The sequence below is a fragment of the Pinus tabuliformis genome, chromosome 9, assembly GCF_031772625.1.
Source record: "Pinus tabuliformis cultivar Carrire ecotype Pingquan chromosome 9, CPIR1, whole genome shotgun sequence".
NCBI lineage: Eukaryota > Viridiplantae > Streptophyta > Pinopsida > Pinales > Pinaceae > Pinus > Pinus tabuliformis.
Genome location: NC_142307.1, coordinates 1243430913 through 1243456102, shown reverse-complemented (window position 1 = coordinate 1243456102; position 25190 = coordinate 1243430913).

Genomic DNA, 25190 nt, shown 5'->3' with positions numbered 1-25190 from the left:
TCCACTTAGCCTAGGAGGGTTTTCACTACATTGGGAGGATAGGATGATCTTTAATTTGCATATTTTTCCTCTGCAAAATGGTGAAATACGTTCCTACTATTAGCTAGGAATTTTATATGTGCCATGTAAGAAACAATAACCAAAATTTAGTGTAGTGAGTCAACATGAGAAAGAAGGGTCAAGTGATTTACCTTGGGAGGATCATAATGTGAAATATATTTGGGGTAATATTAAGAGGGACTTATTGCACCAATATTTAGGAGTAGGATTACATCATTGAGGCCTATGTATCGGTTGATATCTAGACCCAATAAGAGGGCTAAAGGCTTCAAAACTCACACTAGGCTAAAGGACAAAGATGGCTATGTAATCACGAAGTGTGGGATTGATAGAGTAAAAGAGGGAAATGCATCTGGAATTTACTCAAACCTGGATCACACACATAAAACCATCAATTCAATCTAGGAGGATACACATAACCCTTGGTAAAAATAACACCTCAAAATGACAACAAAGTGACACTTATGTCTAAGTGTGACATTTGAAATGACACATTACGAAACTTACAACACAAGTTATGAAAACTAAGACAACTATGACAACTATGACCAAACTATGCGCTAATTTGTAGGAATGTATGTAGCACATATTCTAATCATTTGTGAGACCATATAATGTAGAAGAGTGCACTTGAACTAAATTTAGTGATGTGCAAAGTTGTGACACATGCAGGAGTGAAAATCACAAAAGCAGCACCTTTGACATGAGGAAAACACAAGATGACACTTTTAAAATGTTAAATACCTTGAAAGTGACACATGACAGAGTGAAAATAACACGAAAATTCCACTTATGAAATTAAAAGAAAGAAAAAGTGAGTCGTGAATGTGAAAAGGACACTTTTGAAAGCAAAAATGTGCAAAAGATGAGAGCTGAAAAAACTCACCAAAATGGAAGTACAAACGCAAAAAAATGAGGGGGACTGTCAATAAAAGCACACATTGACTATTGACATACGTCAAACATCACATAGGCCATGACTTATTGGACAACGCTATGCCTATTCAAGCTTTCATAAAGGAACTGTTGTCATGAAATCATTGAAAATTTTTCATGTGAGTGTATGTGACTTGATAGTTTGAAACTAGGAAGAAGACTTGAACACTTTGAAAAAAATCAAAGAATCATGGATTATCCATAGAGAGAGAGACTGTAAGATCCTTAGTAGGCTCCAAAATTCAAGTGCAGGAAATTTTTTGGAGGGTGTTAGTTGTAGCAACAACACTTGGCAACACACTAGTATAAATCCAACTTCTCTATTTAGGTTTAATCCTCTAAGTTCAAGGTATCATTATTTTAGGAATTATTGATTCATCTTGTGGATTACCTCAACTTCCCTACTTAACCCAATTCGAGATATAGTCCCTTACATTCCCTTACTCGGTTAAACACATATCAAGGCTTGCTAAACCAAAATTGTTTTGATCTAGAATTGGATTGGACAGTGTCCCGGCGGAGTCACTACAGGAGCACAAGAATTGCTTCACTACCAATGAGCCTGAATAGTACCTCAAAAAAGTCGCTTGCTTCACTTCCCTACGAAATAATCCTTTCTCTTCTTTCACCCTTTATTTATTTATTTAATACGACTATGCTTTGGCACTTATTTTTTTCAATGGGCGGAAGAGGGATCTTGAATTATTGAGAGTAGAGGAGGTTTACCCTCTAAAATCATATTTATAGACCTTTGATATTGTTTTTGTTGTTTCAATTTTTCCCATTATCCTTTCTCTATTATACTGAATTAATAAGAGAAACACCATTTATTTACAATACAAGTTGAATAATGAGGATCCTAGAATAGATACTGCCTTTATAGTTCTACCAAAGGCTTTCCATTTGAGTCAATCATATTTTCCATTGAGATATCATTGAATCTAATGATATGTAAACCAAAAATAGAGAAGATGTAACAAATTATCCAAGCATTATTCATCATCAAAATTGCCATTTTCTAGTTTTTGCCACATTTGTTTTGAGCCAAATGGGAGCATATTTCATGCAAAGATTATCAAGCATGACACAAGAGAATACAAGAAAAAATAATGAAATAAAGACAAAATAACGAAGCAAATGGAGGAAGGATACAAAAACAATGTGTAGATATGAAATAAGAAAATAGACAAATGTAGAGACTCGATGGAGAGCAGGAAAGGGGGTGGATGCAATGCACAGGAAACTAAATGAAGATAAGCCCACTCCTAACCTAATCATCTATAATGTCAAGGATAAGTGTATGATATTTCCAATGTAGCCATCATTGTTCCTGACCTGCAACCACAAAGATACAAATAATTACAAGTAATATAAAACAATGTGCAATGGAAAAGATAAGAACTTTGAAAACTTGCACAACTAATTGAAGGTATTTCTTATTACCAAAAGGATGTTCCATACTAAATGATTTGAGCCAATTTTTAACTTTACCTTATTATTTAAAATGTGATACAAACGTTACAGGATGTTTGTAGATGCACATTCATCTATTTTCTTAGTTCTTCCAAACATAAAAAAGGATCGAAACTTGTTCTTTGCATAAGAGGTTGTCGTGTAATATTTCTCTAACCATTCAACGATTGGATCTTGATATTCAAGATAACAAATTTGAAAACAATAGGACTGAAGGGAAAATGAGTTTTCAATTAATGTGTTCACTTCAGAATGAATTTTTTTAGTATTATGATCAAATTGGTTGATTAACATAGAAGGATAATGATTCTCTATTGGTTTCCTTTGTATCCAATTACATGAAAACTCAACGATAAGAAATCTTACGTCATTCAAGACAATTGTTGAGATTATGAATATAGGAAACCAATCAGATACTGGGTTGACAAAAGATTAGAAACATATGTAAAATCAAACTCAGTACTAGCACAAGGTTTTTTGTTAGTTGAACGGTTGAAGCAATGTCAATTGTTCTAGAATAGAAAATGTGCCATGGAGATAATTAGCTTCATGATATGCACAAAATAGATAATAAGATTATCATATTCAAAAGTTTTTAACAAAGAAAAATCCTTAAAACCAAAATGTTTTTTATCTCGATCATCAAAATGACAGGTTATCATGTTGTAAAGATTAGTGAAAGATGGGATTTAAAGGACTCAGTATAATCCCAAGGATTCACAGGAAAAGGAACTAACCAATAACATCCTTTCATTTGATTAAAAAATATATCTTGGAGATCATGAAGATCAACTTGAAAATATGAAGAGTCCTTTAACAATGAACTCATAACCAATGGATTAGCATTAAGGAAATAATTATCCATTAAAATCTAGATCCGACTTTGTTCATATATCTCAATAGGATTTCGAGGATCTAACATAACCATCAATAGGATCCAAGGCGCCTTGACTTCCTGATATGCCTCAAACTTTCTAATGGTGAATCATCAAATCTAAGTGGCTTGGAAAATTAAATAGGTAGACATGCACCACTATCAACAAATGTGTCAATGGAAACACTTCTAATGCCACTAGTTTTATCACATTTAAGATTAAACACATTAGATTCTTGATGGATAGAAAATTGAGATACATCAATTTGAAAATCCCCTTGATCATTCATATTTGGAACATATTACTCCTGACTTATCAAAGGTTTACAGTTGAATAGATCATGAATAATATATTTAAATTTCTCATCCTCTTATTGTAATATCACACATCTTGTACATGGTTGAAACCATGATCAGCCAGATAAAGATCGAAAGTATTTAGGGGACTCCTAGTGTGACGAACTTATCAAACATATCTAGGTACAATAAATATTGTGCTAGAGGTGAAGAAGGATTGAAATACCTAGGAGGAGGAGCAACAATTATACTTAAATAAGATTGAACTTGAAAGAAAAATGGACTGGTTTAAGTGTCATCAATATAATGGTCAAAGATACGCATACCAATGTGACACTCAGACTGACAAATATATTCCAAAGATCTAAGAACCTGTTGTGCTCTACAACAACCCCCCCATTTCATACAAATTTTATTCTCAAAACTATAATATGAAATGGGTCCCTTTTTATTTAAATTGGTATCAACTTATTTTTATTCAAAAAGGTCTGAAACAAAATAAAAACATTATAAAACCTTTTTGATAAACCAATTAATCGGTCTTATAACATATAAATGAGTAATATTTTATCATTGCAATAAAGCGATTGCAAGATCACATATCGCAATGACAAGGGAGGCGTGACTTAAAAGACCCATTGATTTTCTATGACTCGACAATGCACAAAAGGCTATCGGATATCGGCAATGACAAGCTATCATAACAAGAGCCCCTTTTCGCTCCGATGCGATGCGATATCGCTATCGGTGATCGGAGAAGTACCATGCATGCTTTTCAAAGCCCTCAATTAAAACTCCCGATGCGAATTGGCGATATCGCAATCGGCAATCGGGGATTCCGAAAGGAACCAATATAACAATCTAAGCTGTCCCCCGATGGCCGATTGCGATAAAGCTAAAAGCGCGGATTTCAAAAAGGATTGATAAAGCCGTGATATTACAGTTAATTAGTATTAAAGGCCTTATCTTCCCGATAGCGATTCACTTACGCTCAACCGCCAAAACATCAAAGCCACGCTTGAATGAATCATTCGGCCAATAAACGATATGATGAGCATTTAAAGGGTTGACAGGTTTAAATGGCCATTTAATGAGATAGTTAGTCTAAAATCTCTTCAGAGATTATATCCGAGGCCACCTTAAGTTAATCCTCCATCATGCATTGATTAATATATCTCGTTCATATTTGGTTTGCGCCACCAATTCTGCGCATTACGTTCATTTTCACTCCTGTGCAGAGATCTTTCGAAGCAGTAAATTCAAGCAGAATGGGGAAGAAGTCTAAGAAGACCGCAATAGCTTCCGCTTCGCCAGCCACAGGATAACCCACCACTGATCTAGGAACAAAAAGAAAAGGACTGATATCCGACACTACATGTCTAGGACTCGGCAAAACTACTTGGCTAAGCACCTATAATTTAATTGAGGTCGAAGGACCTGAGGTAATAGCAGTGCAAGCCACAGCAGACATGACTCGGAAATCTGACGCTACTCTAAAGGATTTAGCTGACTCTTTCCTTCATCGAATAGCAGCCCAGGAACAAATTCTCCCATATACAGATGTAGTGAGGTGGGCAATTGAAGAAATCCCGATCACGAACAGAACATTTTGCACCATGGATGGGAGAATCTTCGGTTCATTTCAACCTGAAGATTTGAGGCAAATGTACCATTTTCCTGTACCGGAGAAGAAGTACAACAAGGTGTTCTTGGAGAAATTCAGAAATGAGAATGAAATTGAATCTGAACCCATTCGGGATTGGAGGCAAAACCCAGCAAAACACAAGCATCAGTCTTCGGGTAAGTACTCTGTTGATTCTTTGTGTTCTCCTTATTGTTATGCTGGGATAATGATGTGCAGATTGTGGGGGTTGCATGATTCCGCAAACTTCACTATAGAAATGGTTCCTTTGATGGAGGCAGCATGTAATAGTGAAATTATGGATTGGACAACTATACTATCTGATAAGCTAGCAACCGCAGTCCTTGAGTTTAGAAGCAAATCCCGCATTACTGAAAGGTTTATTCCCCCATTCTACTATAGTGCCTATATCTTGGACACCCTATGTTTTAATTATGAATTTCCTGTTCTTGGATGGAGATGGACTCCACAAGACCCCATGCCCATTCATATATACCATCAGAAGTTATGGAAAGCTCAATATAAACACCATTTATATCAAGTTTGCAACGGTTTTATGTTACCCATTCACTATTCTATTTTTCATAAACCTGCTCCTAATATTTCCTACCAAGCAGGTGTTGACTTTACATCCATAGGAAGATGGTTTGGAGAAGAAAAATTCACCTATGTAAGAGTTTTCGGTAGCCAGGCCAAACCTCTTGTCCTCCCTTTGTACATACCTGATAAACTCTTAGCCAGGGAGGTAGCCTATCAGATTACATCTGAAGGAGTTACACAGACTCTGAGGAGTAAAAAGAAGCAGGTTTGGCCTCCTTTTCCTCTAAGATGCGGTGTCTACGCTCCACATGACTTTAAACATGCAGAGAAAGAAGCTGATAAAATTAAGGCACTAAGCCTAGCAACTCTTCCTAATAGGCGATTTGATCCAAACAAAGTTGCCTGTAATGCACTTGAACAAGAAAAGTTAACTAAATTTGATCATAAAGAAGATATGTTCGGTGACCTGTTCTCCTCAGCCGAGTCAATATCCCAAGTTAAATCGCTGGCCTGAATGGAATATAAGGATGACGGGTTAGTTGAATTTAACAGACTTAGAGAACAGAGGTTGCAAACACTGCCTCTAGATCTGTTAGCAACGACCCCAACGACAGAATCAAGCGAGCCTGAGCAGCGACTCACTAAGGAACCTCCTACTACATCAAAAGAGCAAGAGGAAGTGCATGCAAAAGAGCAAGAGGAAACCCAAGCAAAAGAGCAACAGGAAACCCAAGCAAAAGAGCAAGAGCAAACCCAGAGAAAAGAGAAGGAACAGAGCAGCACAGAGGTAAATGTAGATGCCCAGATTGACCCAAAATTGCTCCAGGAATGGCAGGAATTCAACTCAATCATCAGCAATCTTGAGTGCTCGAAGGAACCGAAACATCAAAAGCGGCTGACACACAGGATACAACATCTAAACATGTTCCAAGTGGAACCAGTGGCCTACCCAGTTCTACAGAAATAGAGATAATTCCTAAGGATCCCTCCGATCAGATTGTTTTGCAAGTACAAGAAATTCCTCCCTTAGATGTCTTTTACAGCCCAAAGCACAAGGCTGTAGTAAAACGACAGCGGAAAAGGAGAAGGACTGATCAACCTTCCCTATTCCCTGAACAAACAGTGACGGGCAACGTGGTTTGGAAGAAGGAGTTTGATCCTTCTGATGACCTAACAAAACTGTCCCAATATGCTGGAGCCTATTCAGCAGCCACCATAGATAAGGTATCAGAGGAGAGTAATATATTAAAAGGAAAAGACCAGGAAATATTTTTGCTACAAGCACAACTATCGGAGGCACAGCAGAAGGCAGAACAAGCAGAACGAAAATTATTTACACAACAACAAATAAATAATCAATGGAATAAACAATTGTAGGAAGAGAAACGGAGAATTGATTCCAGTGCAGTTCAAAAGCAGAAAGAGATGTCGGAAGCATTAGCAAAACTAAAAGCAATGAATGAACAAATGCTGAAGTCGAAAGATGAGCAAATTGCTCAACTATCAACCCAAATAGAGAAAACCAAGAATCTTCCACAGCCAGCTGAATTCAGAGCAGAGGCATTACAGATAAACAAGGCATTAGTGACACAGATAAGGCTGTTATGTGAACAAATCGCCCAAGCAGAACCTTTATGTGACTTAACAGCATCAATAGGTGATAAATCAGCTAATGCTAGAACAGACTTGGAGCAGGCCGATGAGACCCTGACTAATTTTCTTGAGTGGAAAGACACTATTGAGGGACAGGCAACTAATTTGCCAAAAATCCTAGAATTGCATAAAGAGATATTATGTACGGAATGGCAGTCCCAGTTAATGAAAGCAGAAAGAGTAGTTTCAAGATGCAAATTAACCACAAGTAATTTGGCTGAATTGATTAATGATACTCTCTACTTATCTACCATGATTTCTCAATGTACCCCAGGTAAATTGACATCGGCTAAAACATTGGAGCAGTCATGTTATCCAGAGCTGGAGAAAAATGGGAGATTAATCGCAAGAATTAACAGTTTGACATGGGACACCTATTGGTTGTTCTTAGTCAAACCATACAGCGAGAGATCCGCCTTCAAGTGCCTCACAGATGCAATCAGGTGTGTCATTCCCGATATACAATATGCCACCTATGCTGCCCAACTCAATTCTCATCTCAACCGACCACCAGAAGTGGAACCAATGCTTGCAATATGCCAGCTAAGGTCTAAAGGAAAACAACTTAAATGATGAATCATTCTGCCGACTGCCAGATTGCCGTGAAGAAGATATTCAGAATCAAGTTGTACCAATTAAATAGGATTTTAGTTTCATAGTTAGTTAGTTTTAATCAAGTATTTATAGACCCTTTCATGTATTTAGAAAGGGTCGTATGTTTTTGAATATGAATTAAGCCTGAAGTTGCACTACTGTACTTCAAGCATATTCTTTTATAAAGACTGGGCCAATTATTCCAATTTTGATAACGAAGCTTTTATGTGAATGTGCACTACTGCCTTTGTTTAAAAGTGTTTCTGCATCGAAAGAAGGAATCCAAATAGCGATTTATGTTGGGAGTGATTTGCAGCTCATATGGTACTATTATCTATGTCTGAAGTTCATTCCTTTTATGCGAATTGTTTTTTGATCGCTCTTGCTATTATCAGATATATGCATGTGTTTTAACAACATTATTTATACTTTCCACTACTGGATGTTTACAACATGCTTTCCTTTTAATCATACATGTATCGGTAATATAAAAAGATAGGTGTAACAATGTGTTAATCACTTTGTTCAACTATTTGAACAAAGTAATCATTAAGTAAAGGAATATCTATGTTTATTTCTTAGAGTCATCTACATGCCTATCAATGAACAGAGATTATCAAACGTTGCATTTCAAAGAATAGAAGTCTCCTGGGATAGAATAGTTATTTATATTTTTGTTGATGGATTAGGTCATCCATTCATTATCATTTATTAGAAATCAATCACTCATCCATACCCTTTTATTAATTATTGGGAAACTGGTCCCATTATATCCAGTCGGAGCCACCATTCCAAATGGAAAAGGAGCTGTGTTAAGGTCTGGACTGGGTGGTTATCCCCCAATGTTGATACAATGATTTTCAGGGCATCAAAATTTTTGGCGCTAGAAGGAGGGCATGAACTATGAATGGCAAGAAAATCCAAATCTATAGACCATTCTCAGAGTAACTCTCCTTGCACATCACCTCGTACTTCCCAATTGCATGTTGGTGCTCCAGTATCCAAGAAAGAAGAAGAGGAATCAACTACCACTGCCCTCACCCACAATACTCTAGAACGATTAAGTCCCGAGGCCCCTGAAGTTCAGTTTCTCATCCAGAAAATTGAAGGCTTCTCGATAACACCACAGAAATCTGAAGTATCTCAAAGCAGTGAGACTTTGCAGTTCAATTTACCTCATCCCCTCACTAGACTTTAGAGTGGAAAGCTCGGTATTGAACCTACTGAGTTCCCTTTACCTAGAAGGAAAAGGGCCAAGGAGAATACTGAAGGATCTGACAGTGAAACACTTTCATCCACATCCTCCATCTCATCTTCCCCTGTGCGAAGTCAACCATCCACCCCTTCATTACACATTTTTGTTCATCAGGGATTAGGAACTTCAACATCTCAACCTGTGCAATCCTCAATATCAACTCCTTCCCAAACATCTGGAATTTCAACAGTAGTATCATCCACTACTGGTGTTACAATGGCAGATCCATGGACCAGGCCTGGTGCGGTCAATATGCCTGCACCATTACATGCATTACCTAATGCTCCTGAAAAATGGCTACCCAAGTTTAACCCAGATGATGGAACACAAGCTGAGGAACATATTAATAACTTCATGTTATCAGTTAATCTCAAAGGAGTAACTGAGGAAGATGTTGTAGTTAGGCTCTTCCCTTATACTTTGCAAGGATCAGCAGGATCCTGGTATTTTTCCTTTCCATCTGGTTCCATTACCAGTTGGACCACTTGCCAAGAACAGTTTCTCACTAAGTATGGAGATGATAGATCTTTAGCCACATTAATAAATGATCTCTCCAGTCTTAGGATAGAGCATAGGGAACCAATTAAAGAATTCAATGCGTGATTCAATAAACTCTTGAATAAAATCCCAACGACATCCAAACCAAGTGAACAAATAAGAAGCGAATGGTATATAACTGCCCTACCTTCCAATATAGCTATTTTTGTAGACAAGGCTGCAAAGCCAACTTTAGCTTAAAACATGAAAGAAGCACTTGCTGTGGAAAAATGTATTAATGCTCTAGAGAAGAATGTTGCTTTGCAAGATAGAAAAGCCAAAAAAGTTTCTTTTAAAGATAATTCAAAGACAAAAACCCCAAAAGATCCCTACGATATGGAAGGTCTGCAAAAGGTCCTTAAGACTTTGTCAAATGAAATGGTTGAAATCAAAAAGCAAGTAGCAGAAACCTCAACTAAAAGGCCTTTTAGAACTTTCAAGAAAACTAAATCAAAACCACCGAATGTTATATCTAATGCAGATTCAGACCCTGAAGAAGAAGAAGAGGAAACAATCTCACCAACTGATGATGAAGAGGAAGTTGTTGAATGCCATGGAATGTGGGATTTCATACTACCTAACTCTGATACAGAAAATGAAGAAGAAGCTTTTCCTGTCACTACTAGGAGTAAGGGTGCCCCTGAACCCATCCAGGCAACTTCAAAGAAAAGAAGTGCAGGTGCCACAACAACAAAGGAAAAGGTATCCACAAGGAAGCCAGCTGCAACGGTTTCCCAAAACCAACCTTCAACCTCAAATATGCCCTCAACATCTAAAACATTAGTAGTATCTGATTCAATGGATTACAATATCGTTGATGATATGAAGAAAACTAAGGCAAACATTACTATGTTTGAACTTAGTAAACTAAAACATCAGCAGAAATTGCTTCTCAAAGAATTGAATGTTGTTCCTTCCTCACCTCTTCCCAGTGCTAAAGCTGCAAATGATTCAGGACAACCACCTTCTAGCAGGATCGAAGCTACTGATACGATTCTGATTGGAGACAGATCCAATTCCCATACTCCTCCTTTCCTATTAACCTATGAGATTTATAATCGTAATCTGCACAATTGTTTGATTGATTCAGGGGCATCCTCAAATATAATGCCAGCTTTGGTTTGTTCCAAACTGAACATTGAACCCCAGAAATCTGCAATTCACATTGTACAGCTAGATAGAACTAAGGTACAGGTTGTAGGAGAAATCAACTCTGTAACGATCAGGTTATCGGCCGATCCACGAGTAGTTCAAAGAATTGATATCCTAATCGCCGATATACCTGAATTTTATGGTTTAATCTTAAGTAGGGATTGGTCCGAAAAGCTCCATGGGTATATTTCTACCGATTGGTCCCATATGTGGCTACCCTACAATGGAAAGCCAAATCAAATAAAAATCAATCGGGAAAAGCACATGACCCACACTGTCACAGAGTTCGAACAGGAAAATCAACCCATAGCATTTAATAACAATATCTTAGGGAATTATTCGTCAGAATCATTCTTTGGCAACTTCACAGCCCAACCATCTCCTTTCTCAGTAAACAATTTTTCATCTCAGATCGAAAATTATTCACAAACAGATAGGTCAAGATGTTTTGGTGATACTGAGAAAACTGTAAATACAATTGTAGAGAATTCTTTATTTTGGTCTTTATATTTTGATGGCTCTAAATCTAATGAAGGCTCAGGAGCAGGATGTATCTTGGTTAGTCCACAAGGAGAAAAAACAATGCTGTCCTGTAGGTTAGAATTTGAATGCACAAACAACACAGCCGAGTATGAAGCCTTAGTCCAAGGACTGTACAAAGCAATTGGCCTTAAAGTGCAATATTTGAAAGTATTCAGTGATTCTGAAATTATTGTCAAAAAGGTTAGAAATATGATTCATTGTCTTTCAAATCACCTCAAGCATTATCAATCGTTGGTGCAAGAACTCACCTCGCACTTTTCAGCCTTCAATATCTCTTCCATTCCCAGGTCTCAAAATTTGGCAGCCGACTTGCTAGCAAATGTTGCTTCCAAACTCCTACCTTCCGAAGATTATAGCCCAGATAGATTTTCAGTAAAATTGCTTTTTAGGCCGTCAATTCCTAACAATGTCACTAATTGGAGAGTTTTTAATCACGATGAAGACATTTTACAATTCCTGACTTCTGAAAAATCCTATGATGATCAGATTATAGAGGAGAGCGATCATGATCTTCAGATGAGAGAAAAGCATGAAGAAAACTCAATACCGAAGCCTGTGGTGAAACTGGAGGATCTTTATGACATTAAAGACAGATTTAAACCTGTGATCAATACAAAGCTCCACAGTTCCACCTTGAGGTTTGAGTTGATTAATCTTGGCACTAAACAAAATCCTCAAAACATTAATCTAGGATTAGGACTTTCTCTGGAAGAAAAAAAGGCATTCATTAGACTATTAAGAAAGAATAAACATGTCTTCGCTTGGAAGTATGATGATTTAAAGACGTATGATACATCCATCATCCAGCATACTATTCCAATGCTCGCAGAACAAAAACCAGTTCAACAAAAGCTCAGGAATATACATCTGAACCTAGAGAGTCAAATTAAAACTGAACTTAATAAACTCTTAAAGGCCAAGATTATTTTTCCCGTTCGACACTCGAACTGGGTCTCCAATATGGTGCCTGTTAGGAAGAAAAATGGCGATATCAGGATTTGTATAGATTTCAGAAATTTGAATAAGGCAACAATTTCCCATTACCTACTATGGAGCAGATACTCCATTCAGTAGCAGGCTCTGAATTGATGTCCTTTTTAGATGGTTTTTCAGGATACAACCAAGTTTTGGTCCATCCTGATGACAAACTTAAAACTACATTTAGGACAAAGTGGGGAACTTATGCTTATCAGAAGATGCCTTTTGGACTGATTAATACAGGAGTCATGTTTCAAAGAGCGATGGATATAGCTTTCAAAGGATTGATCAATAAAACAGTAGTTGTCTACTTAGACGATATTATTGTATTTTCTAAAAAGAGAACCAATCATTTACATGATTTGAACCAAATCTTTCAACGCTGCAGAAGGTACGGTATTTCACTCAATCCTAAAAAATCCTTCTTTGCTCTTAACCAAGGAAAGCTTTTGGGCTTTATTGTCTTCAAAGATGGCATTTATATTGATCCAAGTAGGATCAAAGAGATCTCTGAAATCCCTTTTCCTCATAATAAAAAATCCATGCAGTCATTTTTAGGCCAAATCAATTTTGTTAAAAGATTTGTTCCAGACTTTTCTCACATCATTTTGCCACTACAAACTATGATTAAGAAAAATTCAGTTTTTAGATGGGGATCAACAGAAAAGGAAGCATTTGATTTAATCAAACAATCAACAATTAATGCCCCCGCTTTAAATACTCCTAATTTTTCTAATCATTTCACATTGTATACTATCGCATCCGATTTGTCTTATGCAGCAGTACTCACTCAGATTAATGATCACAACTTGGAAGCACCCATTTCATTCTATAGTTCAAACTTGCAGGGTGCTGAACTGAATTACTCCGAAGTAGAAAAACAAGCCTTTGCTGTATATAAAGCTGTCAAACATTACAGAACCTTCCTTTTAAAAGCCCATAAAAAAGTCATAGTTCCTTTCTCAGCAGTAAGACAACTATTAATCCAAAGGGAATTAGGTGAAAAAAGGGCAAACTGGGTTACAACACTTCAAGAATATGACTTGGAAATCAAGCTAGCAAAGATTGTTAGAGGCCAAGGTTTTTGCAGGTTATTGGCAGGAGCATCCAACATTCAACAACCAGGTGATACAGAACATTTCAAAAAAATCAATCAGATAAGTATTATTGATTCTGAATCACAATATGCAGACTTGATCTTTTATTTGAAAAATGGATATGGACCCCCTAACCTATCTTATAAAAGCAAGAGGGCCATTAGATTGAAAGCAAGAAATTTCACAATTGTTGATGATGTACTTTTTAGGCCAAATTATGATTCAATCATATTAAGATGCCTAGAAAAACCTGAAGCACAAAAGGTTTTGCAGGAATTACATGATGGACCAGCAGGAGGACATTTTGGAGCTGACACAACAGCCCACAAAATCATTCATGTTGGATATTATTGGCCCACCCTGTTTAGAGATGCTCATGAATATGTAAGGAAATGCCGAAGTTGTCAAACTTCTAGTGGACGACAAAGAAAGCCAACTTTCCCTTTACAACCAGTCAACATTGAACAACCATTTGAGCAATGGGGATTGGACATCATCGAAGAAATCACTCCACATTCTTCCAAACAACATAAGTATATCCTTACTGCCACAGATTATTTTACTAAGTGGGTTGAGGCAATTCCGTTGAAGACAACAAATTCTGAGGGAATTATAGAATTCATAGATCAATTCATCATTACCAGGTTTGGTGTCCCAAATGCTCTTGTTTTGTATAATGCATCTTATTTCTCAGGCAATGCTATGTTTGATTTCGCTATTAAAAGAGGATTTAAATTGAAATATTCTGCTAATTACTATCCCCAAGGTAACGGTTTAGCAGAATCTACCAATAAAAATCTAATCAAGATTATAAAGCGAACTATCGAACATAATCATAAAAACTGGCATCAATCTTTGATATTTGCACTATGGGCTGATAGGATAACATAGAAAGCTTCCATAGGTTCTTCTCCATTCAATCTTGTGTATGGAAAAGAAGCAGTACTACCAACAAATCTTTTCCTTCCTTCTCTAGCCCTAGTTCAGTTTATTGAGGAAAGCCCTTCTTCTTCTATTCAACTTAGACATGATCAAATCCTAAAATTAGAAGAGGAAAAAGAAAATGACAAGATTATTCATGCAAAACATCAGCAAATTATCAAGTCATCCTTTGATTCAACTTCATCCGGTTCAAAACAGTTTGAAGTCGGTGATTTAGTTCTGAAATGGGACAAAGCCCATGAGGGTAAAGGAAAACACACCAAGTTCCAGAAAATGTGGCTTGGGCCATTTCAGATCTGCGAGAAGATAGGCCATTCAACCTTCATATTACAAGATTTATCAGGTTTGAGAGATTCTCTCCCTTTTAATTGCCTTATCTTAAAGAAATTCTTCAATTGAGGAGGTAACCCCTTCTCCTTTTAGTTTGATTTGTAGTTTGTAGGACCATTAGAAAAAAAAGTTGTAAGGTATCTTCCATTGACCTTTGCTGTATTGAAAAGTTGCTCAAAGAAGTAGTGTTGATATTTGATTTTAAAATAATAGAAGCCTTAGACAAAAGGGATAATTTCTAGGAAACTAGGTATAATTGCATTCTGAAACCGCATTTCAATTTTTGTGAACTCTTCTCAAAATTTAGAAGTATTGTAAATCATTTTATGTTTTCAAATTGGTCACAAAAAAGGTTATCAATATCAAAACAGAAACTAATCCAATTTCAGCATCTTCAACTCTTACCTTGTCATCCGTTCTCCCTTAAGGAGAAAATTGTCCATCCCATTCATCGAAGTTTGTAATTACTCAGAGTGTAATTCTAAAATATTTGATATAAAAGACAAGAGGTCTTATTACAAGCCTACTTACCATGATCATCGGGAAATAGTTTAACTGACATTACCAACACTGCATACCAAAACAGGGTAATGGCTTATTATAAGACAAGGGGTCTCATCACGAGCCAGCTTGTTCGGTTAGATTACTACCAGTGAATGGCATTGTCACTCAGCTGGCCACCAAACCAGGACAATGACTTTTTATCTTACAAAATAACAGAAAAGTAAAAGAAATACAAAATATGAAAGCATGTTTTGAATTCATTCTGTTAATCATACTCTGAAGTGGATGGGATAATGGACAGTAATATGGTTAAAAGGTATCCCTGTCGAAACTATGAACGTTTGCTGGCAGCAGAGGCTCTACCTATGACAGACGAGTCAATTCTAAAAGCTGATTTGGAAAGGTTTTCCGTTTTATCATTATCAACCAATAGAGGCCAATTTAAAACTTAGAATGTATCTAATTTTAAACAAGAGAGGAAATTAGCAAATATAGTTTTATTTTATTTGGAATGCATATATACCTAGTTATATTAGAATTTTCCTCTTTGATGAGATTCCTATTTAGAGAAAGTTTAAGTATTTCAGTACTTTTCAGAGATAACTGTTTCTTCCAGCGAATCGCCAATTGTTGTGCTCTACAACAACCCCCCCATTTCATACAAATTTTATTCTCAAAACTATAATATGAAATGGGTCCCTTTTTATTTAAATTGGTATCAACTTATTTTTATTCAAAAAGGTTCGAAACAAAATAAAAACATTATAAAACCTTTTTGATAAACCAATTAATTGGTCTTATAACATATAAATGAGTAATCTTTTATCATTGAGATAAAGCAATCGCAAGATCACATATCGCAATGCCAAGGGAGGCATAACTTAAAAGACCCATTGATTTTCTCCGACGCGACAATGCACAAAAGGCTATCGGATATCGGCAATGACAAGCTATCATAACAAGAGCCCCTTTTCGCTCTGATGCGATGTGATATCGCTATCAACGATTGGAGATGTACCATGCATGCTTTTCAAAGCCCTCAGTTAAAACTCCCGATGCGAATTGGCGATATCGCTGTCGGCAATCAGGGATTCCGAAAGGAACCAATATAACAATTTAATCTTTCCCCCGATGGCCGATTGCGATAAAGCTAAAAGCACGGATTTCAAAAAGGATTGATAAAGCCAGGATATTACGGTTAATTAGTATTAAAGGCCTTATCTTCCCAATAGTGATTCACTTATGGTCAACCGCCAAAACATCAAAGCCACGCTTGATTGAATCATTCGGCCAATAAACGATATGATGAGCATTTAAAGGATTGACAGGTTTAAACGGCCATTTAATGAGATAGTCAATCTAAAATCTCTTCACAGATTATATCCGTGGCCACCTTAAGTTAATCCTCCATCATGCATTGATTAATATATCTCGTTCATATTTAGTTTGCGCCACCAATTCTCCGCATTACATTCATTTTCACTCCTATGCAGAGCTCTTCCGAAGCACTAAATTCAAGTAGAATGGGGAAGAAGACTAAGAAGACCGCAACAACTTCTGCTTCACGAGCCACAGGACAACCCACCACTGATCTAGGAACAAAAAGAAAAGGACTGATATCCGACACTACATGTCTAGGACTCGGAAAAACTACTTTGCTAAGCACCTATAATTTAATTGAGGCCGAAGGACCGGAGGTAACAGCAGTGCAAGCCACAGCAGAGATGACTCGGAAATCTGACGCTACTCTAAAGGATTTAGCCGACTCTTTCCTTCATCGGATAGCATCCCGGGAACAAATTCTCCCATATACAGATGTAGTGAGGTGGGAAATTGAAGAAATCTCAATCACGAATAGAACATTTTGCACCATGGATGGGAGAATCTTCGGTTCATTTCAACCTGATGATTTGAGGCAAATGTACCATTTGCCTGTACCGGAGAAGAAGTACAACAAGGCGTTCTTGGAGAAATTCAGAAATGAGAATGAAATTGAATCTGAACCCATCCGGGATTGGAGGAAAAACCTAGCAAAACACAAGCATGAGTCTTCGGGTAAGTACTCTGTTGATTCTTTGTGTTCTCCTTATTGTTATGCCGGCATAATGATGTGTAGATTTTGGGGGTTGCATGATTCCGCAAACTTCACTATAGAAATGGTTCCTTTGATGGAGGCAGCATGTAATAGTGAAATAATGGATTGGGCAACTATACTATTTGATAAGCTAGCAATCGCAGTCCTTGAGTTTAGCAGCAAATCCCGCATTACTGAAAGGTTTATTCCCCCATTCTACTATAATGCCTATATCTTGGACACCCAGTGTTTTAATTCTGAATTTGCTGTGCTTGGATGGAGATGTACTCCACAAGACCCCATGCCCATTCATATATACCATCAGAAGTTATGGAAAGCTCACTATAAGCACCATTTATATCAAGTTTGCAACGATTTTATGTTACCCATTCACTATTCTATTTTTGATAAACCTGCTCCTAAGATTTCCTACCAAGCAGGGGTTGACTTGACATCCATAGGAAAATGGTTCGGAGAAGAAAAATTCACCTATGTAAGAGTTTTCGGTAGCCAAGCCAAACCTCATGTCCTCCCTTTGTACATACCTGATAAACTGTTAGCCAGGGAGGTAGCCTATCAGATTACATCCGAAGGAGTTACACAGGCTTTGAGGAGTAAAAAGAAGCAGGTTTGGCCTCCTTTTCCTCTAAGATGCGGTGTCTACGCTCTGCATGACTTTAAACATGCAGAGAAAGAAGCTGATAAAATTAAGGCACTAAGTCTAGCAACTCTTCCTAATAGGCGATTTGATCCAAACAAAGTCGCCTATAATGCACTTGAACAGGCAAAATTAACTAAATTTGATCATAAAGAAGATATGTTCGATGACCTATTCTCCTCAGCCGAGTCAATATCCCAAGTTAAATCACTGGCCAGAATGGAATATAAGGATGACGGGTTAGTTGAATTTAACAGACTTAGAGAATAGAGGTTGCAAACTCTGCCTCTAGATCTGTTAGCAATGACCCCAACGACAAAATCAAGCGAGCCTGAGCAGCGACTCACTAAGGAACCTCCTGCTACATCAAAAGAGCAAGAGGAAGTGCATGCAAAAGAGCAAGAGGAAACCCAGGCAAAAGAGCAAGAGGAAACCCAGAGAAAAGAGCAGGAACAGAGCAACACAGAGGTAAATTTAGATGCCCAGATTGACCTGAAATTGCTTCAGGAATGGCAGTAATTCGACTCAATCATCAGCAATCTTGAGTGCTCGAAGGAAGCCGAAACATCAAAAGTGGCTAACACACAGGAGACAACATCTAAAAAGGTTCCAAGTGGAACCAGCGGCCTACCCAGTTCTACAGGAATAGAGATAATTCCTAAGGATCCCTCCGATCAGATTGTTTTGCAAGAAGAAGAAATTCCTCCCTTAGATGTCTTTTACAGCCCAAAGCACAAGGCTATAGTAAAACAATAGCGGAAAAGGAGAAGGATTGATCAAACTTCCCTATTCCCTGAATAAACAGTGACGGGCAACGTGGTTTGGAAGAAGGATTCTGATCCCTCTGATGACCTAACAAAACTGTGCCAATATGCTGGAGCCTATTCGGCAGCCACCATAGATAAGGCATCAGAGGCGAGTAATCTATTAAAAGGAAAAGACCAGGAAATCTTTTTGCTACAAGCACAACTATCGGAGGTACAACAGAAGGCAGAACAAATAGAATGGAAATTGTTTACATAGCAACAAATAAATAATCAATTGAATAAACAATTGCAGGAAGAGAAACCGAGAATTGATTCCAGTGCAGTTCAAAAGCAGAAAGAGCTGTCGAAAGAATTAGCAAAACTAAAAGCAATGAATGAACAAATGATGAAGTCGAAAGATGAGCAAATTGTTCAACTATCAGCCCAAATAGAGAAAACCAAGAATATTCCACCGCCAACTGAATTCAGAGTAGAGGCATTATAGATAAACAAGGCATTAGTGACACAGATAAGGCTGTTATGTGAACAAATCGCCCAAGCAGAACCTTTATGTGACTTAACAGCATCAATAGGTGATAAATCGGTTGATGCTAGAAAAGAATTGGAGCAGGCCAATGAGACCTTGACTAATTTTCTTGAGTGGCAAGACACTGTTGAGCGACAGGCAGCTAATTTGCCAAAAATCCTAGAATCGCATAAAGAGATATTATTTACGGAATGGCAGTCCCAGTTAATGAAAGAAGAAAGAGCAGTTTCAAGATGCAAATTAACCACAAGTAATTTGGTTGAATTAATTAATGATACTCTCTACTTATCAAACATGATTTCTCAATGTACCCCAGGTAAATTGACATCGACTAAAACATTGGAGCAGTCATGTTATCCAGAGCTAGAGAAAAATGGGATATTAATCGCAGGAATTAACAGTTTGACATGGGACACCTATTGGTTGTTCTTAGTCAAACCATACAGCCAAAGAGCCACCCTCAAGTGCCTCACAGATGCAATCGGGTGTATCATTTCCGATATACAAGATGCCACCTATGCTGCCCAACTCAATTCTTGTCTCAACCGACCACCAGAAGTGGAACCAATGCTTGCAATATGTCAGCTAAGGTCTAAAGGCAAATAGCCTAAATGATGAATCATGCTGCCGACTACCAGATTGCCGTGAGGAAGACATTCAGAATCAAGTTGTACCAATTAAATAGGATTTTAGTTTCATAGTTAGTTAGTTTTAATCAAGTATTTATAGACCCTTTCATGTATTTAGAAAGGGTCGTAAGTTTTTGTATATGACTTGAGCCTGAAGTTGCACTACTGTACTTCAGGCATATTCTTTTATAAAGATTGGGCAAATTATTCCAATTTTGATAACGAAGCTTTTATGTGAATGTGCACTACTACCTTTGTTTAAAAGTGTTTCTGCATCGAAAGAAGGAATCCAAATAGCAATTGATATTGGGAGTGATTTTCAGCTCATATGGTACTATTATCTATGTCTGAAGTTCATTCCTTTTATGTGAATTGTTGTTTGATCGCTCTTGCTATTATCGGATATATGCATGTGTTTTAACAACATTCTTTATACTTTCCACTACTGGATGTTTACAGCCTGCTTTTTTTTTAATCATACATGTATCAGTAATATAAAAAGATAGGTGTAACAATGTGTTAATCACTTTGTTCAACTATTTGAAAAAAGTAATCATTAAGTAAAGGAATATCTATGTTTATTGCTTAGAGTCATCTACATGCCTATCAATGAACAGAGATTATCAACCGTTGCACTTCAAAGAATATAAGTCTCTCGGGATAGAATAGTTATTTATATTTTCGCTGATAGATTAGGTCATCCATTCATTATCATTTAGTAGAAATCAATCACTCATCCATCCCCTTTTGTTCATTATTGGGAAACTGGTCCCATTATATCCAGTCAGAGCCACCATTCCAAACGGAAAAGGAGCTGTATTAAGGTCTGGACTGGGTGGTTATCGCCCAATGTTGATACAACGATTTTCGGGGCATCAACAAAACCTAACACTAAACACTTCAAATTTATCATCCAAAGATGTAAGAATTAAAGAAAATTTAGGATCATTATGAATTAAAAGAGAATTCCATTTCACAAATGGAGTTTCTAGACTGAGAAACAAATTATGAATCGATACTTTGCAAATCCAAGTCCTCCGAAGTAGAAAACATATCACCCGTTAGGCTTGGATATTCACCACCATATGTGTTAATGGAAACAAAGATGTCATGGTGATGATTGTCCAAAGTCTCAACTTGGATGTGAGGTTTTGAGTCACGTAACAAGTTATCAATGTTAAAAGATCATAGATTAGTTAGAAAGGTGAGATTATCATTTTGAAAGAGGGAGTAAATATAAGGTAAATCTTCAACACTTTTCTCCTATACATGTGAAATAAAATTAACTCGTTCTTGATTACCTCTTGAAACAAAAAAATGAACGTCATTAAAAGTTGAAGTAGGTGAAAGAAGAGAATCATGAAAAACTAAATCATGAAGCAAAGTATCCCCGAAGACAATCCAATTTTCATTTGTTTTAGATTCAATATTGGACTTACATACATTAATATGATCTTGAAAACCTAGGGGATCAACATTTAGTTTGATCTCCAACTTATACATTCCTAGGAGTTTGATTTTCAGATTTTGGAACTTATACATCGTGACTAGGGGACACCCAAATTACTACTGGAAAAGGAGGAGGAAAAGGAAAAAAAGGAATAATAGGTTCCTCATCAGAAGATTGAGGTTTATCATGGCTATCCAAACTCAGGGAGAGGGAATCATCCCAGGGTTTGGAGTCAAAAATAGAATCAAATTATGAAATTTTCCCATAATGAAATCGAAATCAATCACCCCTTCAGGAAATTCACAACAAAGGTGAATAAAGTAATTAATAAATTCCTCTACAAATTCACCAGGTTCCATTCTAAGAAAGTCAATTCTATCACATAAATCTTGATGATCATACATGTAAAAGGCTTCATGAAAATCCTTAAAAAGTTTCTCGAGTGAATGGATAGAGCCACCAAGTAACGTATGATACCATTTATTAACTTGACCTTTGAAATTGAGGTCGAATAACCATGCCATGACACATTTACAATGTATTCCATTAGAGAGATCAAAATGCATAAACTGAAAGAATTTTTCGAGGATAGGTAGTTCACTCTTGCCATCAAACTCAAAGTGAGACAACTCATGAATGATTTCTGTGGCGACGGTAAAATCAATCTCCTTAGAAAAACATACCAAGATTATGATTTGGGAAAGATCCATTTAATATGAGAGATTGAAAATAGACTCAATGGGCACAACCTAGCATATGGCCCACCTTCTAGCGCCAAAATTTTGACGGTGCTGGATACTGCCAACATATAGGGGGTCTCCCCGATGTGAAGTCCAAATTAAACCTCACACCATTTAGAGTAGGAGCCCCATCCATAGTATTAGCTCGGCCACCGTAACCGTAAGGTTTGCCTTAGTTTCAATGAATAACATAAGAGATTATATACATAACCTTGAATAGGCATGTAAGTTCACATTGTGAAACATAGCTTGTAATGTGTAAAAGAAGACTTTCGCAAGGGTGGGAGACAAAAGTGAGCCTCTAGAAGGAAGTAATGGTACTAACCTAAGAGAGACACATGGGGGAAGAAAGGTCCATTAGTTATCTAGTGAAATATTTCACTTAAACACAATGATCATTAAATCACATACAACACACCTTCAACAAGATAAGTATCAAGGCCACTGAAATAGTTCAATTTCCTTAGTACATGTGAATGAAACATATATAGAAAACATCCAAAGAATAGTCGTAATATGTTCACAGTACATGCATGAAAAAGTGTTGGATCATCAAGCTTAAATTATAAGGTGAAAGGTCCAAGCACACAATTACAATGATGAGGCACTAGTTCCAATAGTAGAACATTAAGTCACTTCTTTCTTCTTCAAAGAACAATTTTCTCTCCTATGCCAAGTAGAAAAGACAACACTTTCTTTTCAAATATTAAGCCTCCAAAAGCTTCTTGCTTGATTTATGAGGTTTATTTTATAATGAGAGGAAAGACCTTTCATGTCATCATGAATCTTGGATTTCACTCATGACCCTTGGACTTCTAATGTGTCCTTTGAAATTCTAAACAACTCTTGAACTTCTAAATGACCTTTGGAATTCTCTATATGACTTTCGGACTTCTCCTGAAGACACGTTATCCATATACAACTAAGTGATTTTTCATATTCCACATATGACTCTTGGAATTTCACACATTAATTTTTGTCCTTTTGTTGAGAATACATCATTACATTCCACATGATGATATGGCATGATACATGGACACACATTGACCATTATGATGACACTTGTACAAGTTACAACTTAACAATGATGACATGGACTATAAGATGAGGTGCTAATGCCAATTTGTCTTCCTTGTTGCTTCATCTTGCATTATTGATCGTGGATCTAATATATGCTTCATCTTCCTGAAAGGTCCACTTTGTTTCCCATATTCAACCTCCAAATGATATTTAATCACATCAAAATCCTCAGAGTCACCATACAATGTTTTATTTGTGTTTGGTTCCACGATTTGCTTCAGGTTCTCATGATATCTTTCTTAGTGCTTCTTCTCTACAAGTGAATCTTCATTATCTCTCTTTGCTCTCTACTCTTGAGAATCACCTTTTCATGCTTGAAAGGTACTCCTACCAATGACAATCATTCATGATAAAGCAATATCAGCCTGTTGAGGGCCCGAAGTCGGGTCAACAACAAGGGGGATACCCACCCGGTCCGGAACCTGGTTGGCGGCTCCTTGCCCGTTTGGAGTAGCGGGTCCGACTGGGGGTAATGGGACCAGTTTCCCAATGTGAAGGGTGTGCGTGTGTGTGTAGAGTTTGATGATATTAATCTAAAAGGTTTCTCTGAACTAGTCTTAATTCTAACAAATAAATTACTTCTATACTAATGTGATCTAATGAAGAGAAAACAATACATCTAATCTACGCTAACCCGGGGTGTTCTCTTTTGTTATGCGATCTAGAAAGATTTCTAACAACAGCTGGTAATAAAGATCATTCAACTATTATCAGAATATAAATCGATAAAGATAAACCATTCTGCATAAGAAGTTAGGCAGAGTAGTTGTGAACAGCATATCGCATAATCAGTTTTCTACATGTCAAGCATAAATAAATGACTCCACCATACAGAAGTGCCAAATGGTAATACAGACATTCATACAGTAACATATAAAGAACTCAGCTGTATATCACTTTAGGGATACTAGCAGAATTTAGTCAAGAGATAAAAGTACCATTTATGACTGATTTCACTAATAAACTTCAAGCAATAATGATTTACTTCTACTTGTTTCTAATATCTGCTAAGAGTACAGAAGTGCAACATCAGTAACAGACATTAAAATACAAACATAAATAAATCTCGATCCATCCATTCATCAAAAACCTCCTCTGAGGGTGCAGAAGTGCATGTTCTGAGGATAAGTTTTTTGACAAATTTCCGGACCCCTCTCCAAATGCCATGAGAAGGGTTAAATACTACTAGCTAATTGATATTAATTACACGAATCTAGGGAATCGACTTCGAATGACCGCCCTTTACTAAAAGAAAATTTATTTCTAAAACTTTAAATCTAATTTCTGACTGTTTCTGTATATTCTCTTTAGTGCTGTCAACAGCGCAACGCTTTCCTGGGAAGAGTCGGCTGACTGCCTTCTTCTTTTGCTCGGGAGATAAAAGTGGAAATAACAAGAGATGGCACCTCCTTCTGAAAGACCAGAAGATATTTTCGAAAACCTTTCTCTAGCTGGGTGTATTCGCCGCGTGTATACTTAGCACAACCCAGGTTCTTCTCGAACTGATTTTGCTGTTGCTGTTTTGGTTTCCGGTCGTGCGAATGACTGAGTGGGTTAGGAGTCGCGCTGTATGGACAACCCTCTATTTTGAGAATTGTTTCCGCTCTTTGTTCTAGGTTTTTCTGGAGCGTCCCCCTTCTTTTGCGTTTCTCTTTTTGCTTTACCCAGTCTGAGCTTCAAGATCTTTTGTGAACATGCTGCTTTTGTGCGCCTTTGACTCTGAGTCCTGGATAGTCTAATTTCATCAGTGCCGGTTGTCTGACAGTCTGGAATCCGCGGTCCTGCTGCATGCGGCATTCGTTTGCGGAGGCATCTTCTCTCTGCTATTTAATTGGCGCTTTCCCCTTTCTCTCAGATGT